We start from the raw sequence: 11,515 nt of genomic DNA, 5'->3' as shown, positions 1-11,515 counted from the left end.
GGATCTTTACTCGCAAAAAGTTCAGAATATTATGATTGATATCAACTTTATTTTTGCATATTGGCGAATAGTCGCTAATTATACCTTGAGTTACACTTAGGCGAACAGTCCCTTACGGTGGAAAGTCATTTTATCTCTATAACTCCTCAAATGTTTGCTCAATAAATTCCGGTTGAATAAATGAAAGAATTGAATGGCATTTTGTATTTTTTTTTGACAGTATGATCCAATGGGTCATAATAGTTATTTCTTAGGCCTAATTCTTTAACCTTTCAGTATATGCTTTGACCTAAGTGAAAGCTACAGCCACTTATATGTGCTGTTGGATAAAAACTTCTAAAGCATTCATATTTGACGACTCAAATCCACTTTTGAGATTCTCGGATTCAGACGACCATGTGAGGTGTGCAATGAACGGTAAATAGATAAATAAGTGCTCTGTGTTTTGTCAGTTGTGAGACAATAGACCACTGGAAAACATGATCATTCTTAATAAATGATATTCTCACCAACTGATTGTACCCTCGAGGTGCTACATAAAAAGTGCCATCAAGTGCACGAATATCCTTATCCTTGATATATTATACTGAGATTGGTAGTAAAAGATGAACAAATTCTCATTTATGTGGTACATGTTCGCTGGAAAATTCCCTTGTCCGAATTGAAAAAAAATTCACCTCTACATGTCCGAGTAAGGCTCTAAGAAAGTGATAATTCTGTATATGCGTATGGTCTTGAATTCATGACTTTTTCTCTTGCTCGTCGGATCATTCGAGATAGCGTTTCGATCGTGCCGCATTGATTATCAGTGAGCACCTCGTCCGAATAGCCGGCCGAGAATTATTTCTATTACCGGAATATGAATAAATGAGCTTATATCTTTCATGAATTCGATTATTGTCGCTTTTTGGATATCATTGGCATTTGCTGGGTGATTATGATCACCATTATACACGAAAGATTCATTCTCAACAAAATCTAGATTTGAAACTGCTCTTGCAGTGCAATTTCGATCTTCACAACGCCAAAAAACGAAATGCTCTGTCTGAATATTAATACGATAATTAAAATAATTCTCAAAAAGAAAATACTGATCCTCTTTGTATTCTAGAAGATCTGACATTTCTAAAGCTAATTTTTTTTCGAACCCTTGTATTTTTTTTGAAAAATCAGTGTTAGATATATTTTATCCTAGTGCCATTTTTCAGTAACATTGGTGGGAACATCTTATGATTCGTCGTTTCTGTTAGTAATATTTTCTTTGAATACTGTATATGATTTATGGTTCAAAACTTCTTTGAGATCGATAGTATGATGGTGTTTATAAATGAAGTACTTATATTTTGAATTATTATCGGTCCAAACCTCTGCACGACACCCTTGTCGATGTTAGTTACGTTACCTTATTGAATTGTTCAATTCATAATCGTATGTAAACAATGTATTTTGATATACTATTCTTATACCTCCTTCATTTGTTTTTGTTCCTATAATCCTTTGCTCTATACCTTATTTTTATGGGTTTAAGAAGAAAAAATTTCAGCGATAATTCTGCCGGCTTTGAAATATTACCCTTGCTCGTTCGATTTTTGTAAAGGCGGTGAAATGTGGGACCTTCCTAGTTTTCACCCCGACAGAGGGAAAACTAGGACATCGGGGTATAAAAATAAATTTTTTAAATATTTTTAATACATTTTCCCGAAAAGAAGGTTTCAGCGCCTTTAACATTTTTTGAATCATCAAAAAATGTAGATTTCATAAATTGGTTGATGAGAAAAGAATAATGAAAGATAGGATGCCCTGCTCAAGTTGTGGCTTCGAAATTGTCTTGAAAAACACAAAAGATACCAAAATAGGAAAAAATTGGAGATGTCTGTACAAAATCTGCAATAAATATCAGACAACACAAAGTATTTTCACTAATAGTTTTTTTTAGAAAATTAACCCCTTAAAACAAGAAAGGCTCTTAAAGCAGTTATGTATGCATTTTGCTGCTGATATTAAATCAGCGAAAATTAGCAATTTAGAAAATTGAAAAAAAAAATTTATTTCTATCAGAATAAGAATGTATTTCAGAAAAAAAGAAATCAAACTGGAAGGATCTGGAGTAATAATCCACTGTTTCGGATCAATGCTTAATCACAAAGTAAATGCTCATAGAGGAAGAGCACCTAGCAGTCAAATATGGGCATTTGTGATTGTTGATTGCTCTACAAAACCAGCACAAGGATATGCTACAATTGTACCCGACAGAACAACAAATACTTTGAAAAGTATTTTTAAACGCGTTGTATTTCCTGGTTCAACTATTCACACGGATGAATAGGCAGCATATAATGCACGTTCAAGGAATGGAAATTATCAACATAGAACTATCTGTCATAAATATAATTTTGTTGATCCAATAACAGGTGTTCACACACAAAATGTTGAAAGTTCCAACAATAAGATAAAAAAATCATTGAAAGAATCAAATGGTTGTTTCTACGAAAGAAAAGGCGAAATTTCTAATTTCTTTTCATTTAATGATACATTCAAAGATAATATTGTGCAAAAATATCTCGATTTGATTTAATTTGAAAAGTCTTAATTAAATTGCTATGACTTTTTTTATATCCGGGGGAATAATAGGAAAAGTCCAAATGTGTTATCTTACTGTCGTCGTGATTGGATTTGAGCTAAATTTGATGAAAAAAAGCTTCTAAACTTATTCTTTTACATAATAACAGGAAAATTATTGGTAAAATGTGAGATTTGTGGTGTATTCAGAATCTTGTAAAAGGGAAATTTCTGTACATTTTGTACATGAACATATGTGAGAGTTGAGCAGAATGATCGTTCAACTTGTCATTGTTCAAAATTTTGAAGTTACATTCCATTTGTGCAAACTTGACCATGTTTCATAGCAGAATGACAATTATTATTATCGAGAAAAAAAATTTAAATAATGCTTTTATGATAGAAATTGATGTTAAATTCAAATCAGATGCGTTAAAATATTCAAAAAGATATTTTCGAATTTATAAATAAGAGCTCTCTCACTTAACGCCGGTGCGAGGGGACCCCCTCGGCGTATGGGAGCTTGCAGTATATGGAGGGGGTGTCTTTTTGTTGTTTTTTTGTTGACTGGGGTGGCTCGATGCAAAATTAACTATTTGGGATTTGCTTAATCAGATTTGATCATTTTATGATTAAAATATCATTATGAATTTTTCCCTTGTGATTCTGCTGAATGATTTATTATTAGTTAATTATCTCTTAAAAGAAACTTTTATGCGTAACATCATGAGCGAGATTGATGTAAAAAAGGTTTCAAAAAACTCGAGATGAAATAGTCAAAGATTCACATCATGAAAAAATGGCTAAAGAGGAAAATATTTCAACAGTAGAAGGTTTCATAAAAATGTTTTAAAATGTCTAGTAATTTTAAAGGCACAAACATTTTAGTCGAAATGAATGGTGGTGCATATAATTTATCATGACTTTTTTCAAGGATTCATTCTGACATTTCAACGAATGAATTCTTCAATAGATAAGATGAGCAAAAAAACAAAGGAGAATAGATTTTTTCTTCAATATATAGAAAGAATAGAAATCCACCAATCACCATGTCAGAAACGCAACTTATCAAAAACCTAGTCAGGCATTGAATAAAAATTCTAAGTTTCAGTTTCCCGATTTTAAAGAAAAAAGAATCATTTGGTCCAAATTTGATTTGCACCGTTTCACGATCTCGCGAAAAACCATAACAAAATTTCTAAATGATTACAATACTCCGAAAAAATAAATTTTAGATAAAAAACAAAATAATACACCCATTTCGTTCAAATTTGATGGACGCACGATACATTAATGGCATTTTGTATGCGTGAATATTTAAATAATCGAAAAAAGGGCAATTTGAATTCATAATTTTAACTCTTAATGAATGAAAGACAATTGCACAGCTGAGGATCTCACAAAGTCGAAACTCAAATGTCTGATGATTGTAACGGTGCCAGGAAAATTCTACGGATTTCATAAGTAACCACTATAAAATGGATCGAAGATAAACAAAATTTACTGCCGATTTTTTTTGGACAAAATGTGAGATTTTTTCTCACCCAATATTCTGATGACTGAAGAGCAATTGTTCTTTCATATATCAGAACGAGGAGCCAGGCTCTTAATTCATGTCCTGATATTATATAAAGATTCGAAACTTATCAATTTGAAAAGATTTGGAGGTTCATTTTCGATGTCTGTCTTGCTCGAGTGAGTACATCTCTCGCTGAAAAGCAGTTCCTAGAATCTTTTATGATTGAAAATGTCTCACATGGTCATGAAAATAACCGCTAATAATTTTCTGGACGATAGTTTTATTAATTTACGGTATACATTCAACCGGGTATTGCAAGATGCAATGCTGAAGAGTAATTAATATTTTAATCTACTGATAGTTTAAAAAAGACTCTCTACACTACAGTCTATCCATGTTCAATCAAACTCCATATCGCTATAGAAAACTTGAATTTTCAGATAGACTTTCTAAAACAATGAAAAATGAAGAATTAACTAAATATGGCATCGAAAATTGTAAAAGATTTGAAAAGAATGAGGATTTTTTACTCAACTTTTCACAGAGTTGCATACAAATACTATAACAAGCAACTATTTGGACATTGGATGGGATTTTTGGGATTGTGACAAAAGATTACCTTGTATTTTTATAATCTCGACATTAATTTACATGAACGTGTTTCCAGTCGATTTCATAATCAGGATGAATAATCAAATTTGAACCTATATTTAAGCTTTTCATTCGTTTACGACTAGTACTATTGATTCAATGCAGATGTGTGAAAATAGAATAACAAATGTCAGCTATTCACGTGATGGAATACTTATCTCCATTACAATTATTTCTGGCTGTATGTTTCACCTAGTCCGAGTATATACAGAAGAGTACAGTCTGACGGCTTTGCCGTTGGTATCACATTTGTTCTTTGAACTAAAAATTTGTTCGGCATCTTCAGTTTTTATTGATAGAAAAGATAGAGTGGTAACTGATTTTACTAATTTATTAGCATCTCCAAATTTTCTTATTTGCTTAGAACCTGTATATGATTACTTTAGACGTAATTATTTGTTCGATCGAGTCGATTTCCTTTAAAATATTGGCTTGCCCCCGAATATATTTCTCAATCATTTACCAAGAACCAATAACGCAATCGAGGGATGTCACAATATTTTTAAAAAAACAATACAGGGGTTTGCATTCAGTTTCGACCAGATCCGCATTCAATTTCGACTCTTAAGCATTCAATTTCGTCCTACCTTATTGATTAAATTGAAAATAGAAAAAAATGAATTATTTACAATTTTTTTTTTATTTCTTTGAATTTAAGGAGGTAAAATCGGATTTTAATCAATTTGCGTTATGTTTACCTTAATATGACTGAAGAAACTCAAAGAAATGGTTTCTAATGATTTGCGTATATTAATGATTGAAAACTATGAAAAAGGCGCAAATTTTGCCACATTGGTCGGAACTTTTAACACAAAGAAATCAACAATAAAAAGTATTGTCTATTCTTATATAAATGAGCAAAGAATCAAAACAAAAGCTATGGGAGGCGCCAAAAATATAAAAATTACTCAAGAAATGCGCGAATTCATAAGAGATGAGGTGGATGTAAAGTAAAATATTACACTTGGGCAATTAAAAAGAAAAATTTTGGAAAAATATTATATAACAGTAAGTGAATCTGCAATATGCAGAACGTTAAAAAAATCTACATTTTTCATTCAAAAGGATACAAGTTGTTGCTGAAAGAGTTGAAACAGAAGCAAAAAAATTGCAAGAGCTGCATATGCTCAAAGATTTCAAGATTTAGTGACTAATGTAGCTGAAGAGCGTATTTTTTTCGTTGATGAAGTAGGTTTTTGTGTGTCGATGCGTTCAAAATATGGACGAGCACCTGTCGGACAAACACCAATAAAAACTGCATAAAGCATACGCTCGAGGAACATATCAATCTGCTGTGCAATAAACAAAAACGGGTTTAATTTTACAAATCTCAAAACACAGCCTACAATGGAGGTTTAATTTCTAACTATATGTCTGAGCTTGCTGATTTTGTGGAATCAAAAGGATTAAATGAATGCATTTTTGTGATGGATAATGTACCATTTGACGCAAATGATGATGTTAAACTGCTTTTAGAAAAAAACCACACTTTAATGTTTCTTCCTCCTTACACACCACAATTTAACCCGATTGAAGACATGTTTTCTGAATGGAAAACGATATTAAGAAGAAACTAGAAAATTCCCGCGGAAATTTTGATGGACTGGCCACCTGTGCTGTGAACCTCGGGCCCGGTGGGCCAACGGCTACCGCGGTAGCACCTAGCAAGAAAGCCTCAAGTACGGAAAAAGTTGATGCAGTCCCATAGTGTCCCCACATCATGCCAAGTGTGTAATTGCCTTTAAACTTGAGTAAATTAGCTTAAATGCTAACATGCTAACAGTCATCATGCTAGCACCTAGCAAGAGAGCCTCAAGTTTAGAAAGTGCCAAGGTTGTCCTATAACCTCCCTACATCATGCCATGTGTGTATTTGCCTTTAGACATGAGTAAATTAGCTTAAATGCTAACATGCTAGCACCTAGCAAGACAGCCTTAAGTTTAGAAATTGCCAAGGATGTCCTATGACGTCCCTGCATCAAGCATGTGTGTATTTGCCTTTAAACGTGAGCAAATTAGCTTAAATGCTAACATGCTAACAGTCATCATGCTAGCACCTAGCAAGAGAGTCCCAAGTTTAGAAAGTGCCAAGGTTGTCCTATCACCTCCCTACATCATGCCATGTGTGTATTTGCCTTTAAACATGAGTAAATTAGCTTAAATGCTAACATGCTAACAATCATTATGCTAGCACCTAGCAAGAGAGCCTCAAGTTTAGAAAGTGCCAAGGTTGTCCTATAACCTCCCTACATCATGCCATGTGTCTATTTGCCTGTAGACGAGAGTAAATTACCTTAAATGCTAACATGCTAACGGCTAGCACCTAGCAAGAGAGCCTCAAGTTTAGAAAGTGCCAAGGTTGTCCTATAACCTCCCTGCATCATGCCAAGTGTGTATTGCCTTAAGACATGATTAAATTAGCTTAAATGCTAACATGCTAACGGCTAACATGCTAGCACCTAGAAAGACAGACTCAAGTTTAGAAACTGCCAAGGATGTCCTATAACGTCCCTGCATCATGCATGTGTGTATTGGCCTTTAAACATGAGCAAATTAGCTTAAATGCTAACATGCTAACAGTCATTATGCTAGCACCTAGCAAGAGAGCCTCAAGTTTAGAAAGTGCCAAGGTTGTCCTATAACCTCCCTACATCATGCCATGTGTGTATTTGCCTTTAGACATGACTAAATTAGCTTAAATGCTAACATGCTAACGGCTACCATGCTAGCACCTAGCAAGAGGGTTTCAAGTTAAGAAAGTGCCAAGGTTGACCTATAACCTCCCTATATCATGCCATGTGTGTATTTGCCTTTAAACGTGAGTAAATTAGCTTAAATGCTAACATGCTAACAGTTATCATGCTAGCACCTAGCAAGAGAGCCTCAAGATTAGAAAGTGCCAAGGTTGTCCTATAACCTCCCGACATCATGCCATGTGTGTATTTGCAGTTAGTAATGACTAAATTAGCTTAAATGCTAACATGCTAACGGCTACCATGCTAGCACCTAGCAAGAGGGCCTCAAGTTTAGAAAGTGCCAAGGTTGTCCTATAACCTCCCGACATCATGCCATGTGTGTATTTGCCTTTAGACATGAGTAAATTAGCTTAAATGCTAACATGCTAACGGCTAACATGCTAGCACCTAGCAAGACGGCCTCAAGTTTAGAAACTGCCAAGGTTGTCCTATAACCTCCCTACATCATGCCATGTGTGTATTTGCCTTTAGACCTGAGTAAATTAGCTTAAATGCTAACATGCTAACAGTTATCATGCTAGCACCTAGCAAGAGAGCCTCAAGTTTAGAAAGTGCCAAGGTTGTCCTATAACCTCCCTACATCATGCCATGTGTGTATTTGCCTTTAGACATGAGTAAATTAGCTTAAATGCTAACATGCTAACAGTCATCATGCTAGCACCTAGCAAGAGAGTCCCAAGTTTAGAAAGTGCCAAGGTTGTCCTATAACCTCCCGACATCATGCCATGTGTGTATTTGCCTTTAGACATGAGTAAATTAGCTTAAATGCTAACATGCTAACGGATAACATGCTAGCACCTAGCAAGACAGCCTCAAGTTTAGAAACTGCCAAGGTTGTCCTATAACCTCCCCACATCATGTCATGTGTGTATTTGCCTTTTAACGTGAGTAAATTAGCTTGAATGCTAACATGCTAACAATCATTATGCTAGCACCTAGCAAGAGAGCCTCAAGTTTAGAAAGTGCCAAGGTTGTCCTATAACCTCCCTACATCATGCCATGTGTGTATTTGCCTTTAGATGTGAGTAAATTAGCTTAAATGCTAACATGCTAACATGCTAGCAATTAGCATTTAGCCACAGAGAGACTTCATAAGTTTATCTCAAAAATTAGCCATCAATCACGTTTCTACGTATGGCTGAGCTACAAGGCTGTGAAAAGTCTGTAAATTCTCATTCTTTTCACTGGCATGAGCTGTTCTAAAAATAGCCCAAATGTCCCTAATTTTTTTGAACCATTGATTTTTGCGTTTTTCAAACGCGAATAGCGTCGCCATGGTTACACAAAACGTTCCAAAAAATAAATACCGCTGTAGTCCCGAGTGCCACGTTTCCGGCGGTGTAACATGTGTGGGGATCCTTCCTGCGGTTTTGGCCGCATTACGCGCACAAAAGTGGGAAGATTAAGATATAAGAATAACTAGAAAATTCCCGCGGAAATTTTGATGGACTGGCCACCTGTGCTGTGAACCTCGGGCCCGGTGCGCCAACGGCTACCGCGGTAGCACCTAGCAAGAAAGCCTCAAGTACGGAAAAAGTTGATGCAGTCCCATAGTGTCCCCACATCATGCCAAGTGTGTAATTGCCTTTAAACTTGAGTAAATTAGCTTAAATGCTAACATGCTAACGGCTACATGCTAGCACCTAGCAAGAGCACCAAGTTTAGAAAGTGCCAAGGTTGTCCTATAACCTCCCTACATCATGCCATGTGTGTATTTGCCTTTAAACATGAGTAAATTAGCTTAAATGCTAACATGCTAACGGCTACCATGCTAGCACCTAGCAAGAGAGCATCAAGTTTAGAAAGTGCCAAGGTTGTCCTATAACCTCCCTACATCATGCCATATGTGAATTTGCCTTTAGACATGAGTAAGTTAGCTTAAATGCTAACATGCTAACGGCTACCATGCTAGCACCTAGCAAGAGGGTTTCAAGTTTACATAGTGCCAAGGTTGTCCTAAAACCTCCCTCTATCATGCCATGTGTGTATTTGCCTTTAAACGTGAGTAAATTAGCTTAGATGCTAACATGCTAACAGTTATCATGCTAGCACCTAGCAAGAGAGCCTCAAGTTTAGAAAGCGCCAAGGTTGTCCTATAACCTCCCGACATCATGTAATGTGTGTATTTGCCTTTAGAATGAGTAAATTAGCTTAAATGCTAACATGCTAACGGCTACCATGCTAGCACCTAGCAAGAGAGCATCAAGTTGAGAAAGTGCCAAGGTTGTCCTGTAACCTCCCCACATCATGTCATGTGTATATTTGCCTTTAAACATGAGTAAATTAGCTTAAATGCTAACATGCTAACAATCATTATGCTAGCACCTAGCAAAAGAGCCTCAAGTTTAGAAAGTGCCAAGGTTGTCCTATAACCTCCCTACACCATGCCATATGTGTATTTGCTGAAGACATGAGTAAATTAGCTTAAATGCTAACATGCTAACGGCTATCATGCTAGCACCTAGCAAGAGAGCCTCAAGTTTAGAAAGCGCCAAGGTTGTCCTATTACCTCCCGACATCATGTCATGTGTGTATTTGCCTTTAGAATGAGTAAATTAGCTTAAATGCTAACATGCTAACGGCTACCATGCTAGCACCTAGCAAGAGAGCATCAAGTTGAGAAAGTGCCAAGGTTGTCCTATAACCTCCCCACATCATGTCATGTGTATATTTGCCTTTAAACATGAGTAAATTAGCTTAAATGCTAACATGCTAACAATCATTATGCTAGCACCTAGCAAAAGAGCCTCAAGTTTAGAAAGTGCCAAGGTTGTCCTATAACCTCCCTACACCATGCCATATGTGTATTTGCTGAAGACATGAGTAAATTAGCTTAAATGCTAACATGCTAACGGCTACCATGCTAGCACCTAGCAAGAGAGCATCAAGTTGAGAAAGTGCCAAGGTTGTCCTATAACCTCCCTACATCATACCATGTGTGTATTTGCCTTTAGACATGAGTAAATTAGCTTAAATGCTAACATGCTAACGGCTACCATGCTAGCACCTAGCAAGAGGATTTCAAGTTTACAAAGTGCCAAGGTTTTCCTATAACCTCCCTATATCATGCCATGTGTGTATTTGCCTTTAAATGTGAGTAAATTAGCTTAGATGCTAACATGCTAACAGTTATCATGCTAGCACCTAGCAAGAGAGCCTCAAGTTTAGAAAGCGCCAGGGTTGTCCTATAACCTCCCTACACCATGCCATGTGTGTATTTGCCTGAAGACATGAGTAAATTAGCTTAAATGTTAACATGCTAACGGCTAACATACTAGCACCTAGCAAGACAGCCTCAAGTTTAGAAACTACCAAGGTTGTCCTATAGCCTCCCCATATCATGTCATGTGTGTATTTGCCTTTAAACGTGAGTAAATTAGCTTAAATGCTAACATGCTAACAATCATTATGCTAGCACCTAGCAAGAGAGCCTCAAGTTTAGAAAGTGCCAAGGTTGTCCTATAACTTCCCTACATCATGCCATGTGTGTATTTGCCTTTAGACATGAGTAAATTAGCTTAAATGCTAACATGCTAACGGCTAACATGCTAGCACCTAGCAAGACAGCCTCAAGTTTAGAAACTACCAAGGTTGTCCTATAGCCTCCCCACATCATGTCATGTGTGTATTTGCCTTTAAACGTGAGTAAATTAGCTTAAATGCTAACATGCTAACGGCTACCATGCTTGCACCTAGCAAGAGAGCATCAAGTTGAGAAAGTGCCAAGGTTGTCCTATAACCTCCCTACATCATGCCATGTGTGTATTTGCCTTTAGAAATGAGTAAATTAGCTTAAATGCTAACATGCTAACGGCTAACATGCTAGCGCCTAGCAAGAGAGCCTCAAGTTTAGAAAGTGCCAAGGTTGTCCTATAACCTCCCTACACCATGCCATATGTGTATTTGCCTGAAGACATGAGTAAATTAGCTTAAATGTTAACATGCTAACGGCTACCATGCTAGCACCTAGCAAGAGAGCCTCAAGTTTAGAAAGTGCCAAGGTTGTCCTATAACCTCCCTACATCATGCCA

This window comes from Doryrhamphus excisus, chromosome 17 (genome assembly GCF_030265055.1).
Source record: "Doryrhamphus excisus isolate RoL2022-K1 chromosome 17, RoL_Dexc_1.0, whole genome shotgun sequence".
NCBI lineage: Eukaryota > Metazoa > Chordata > Actinopteri > Syngnathiformes > Syngnathidae > Doryrhamphus > Doryrhamphus excisus.
This window is presented reverse-complemented; position numbering follows the sequence as displayed.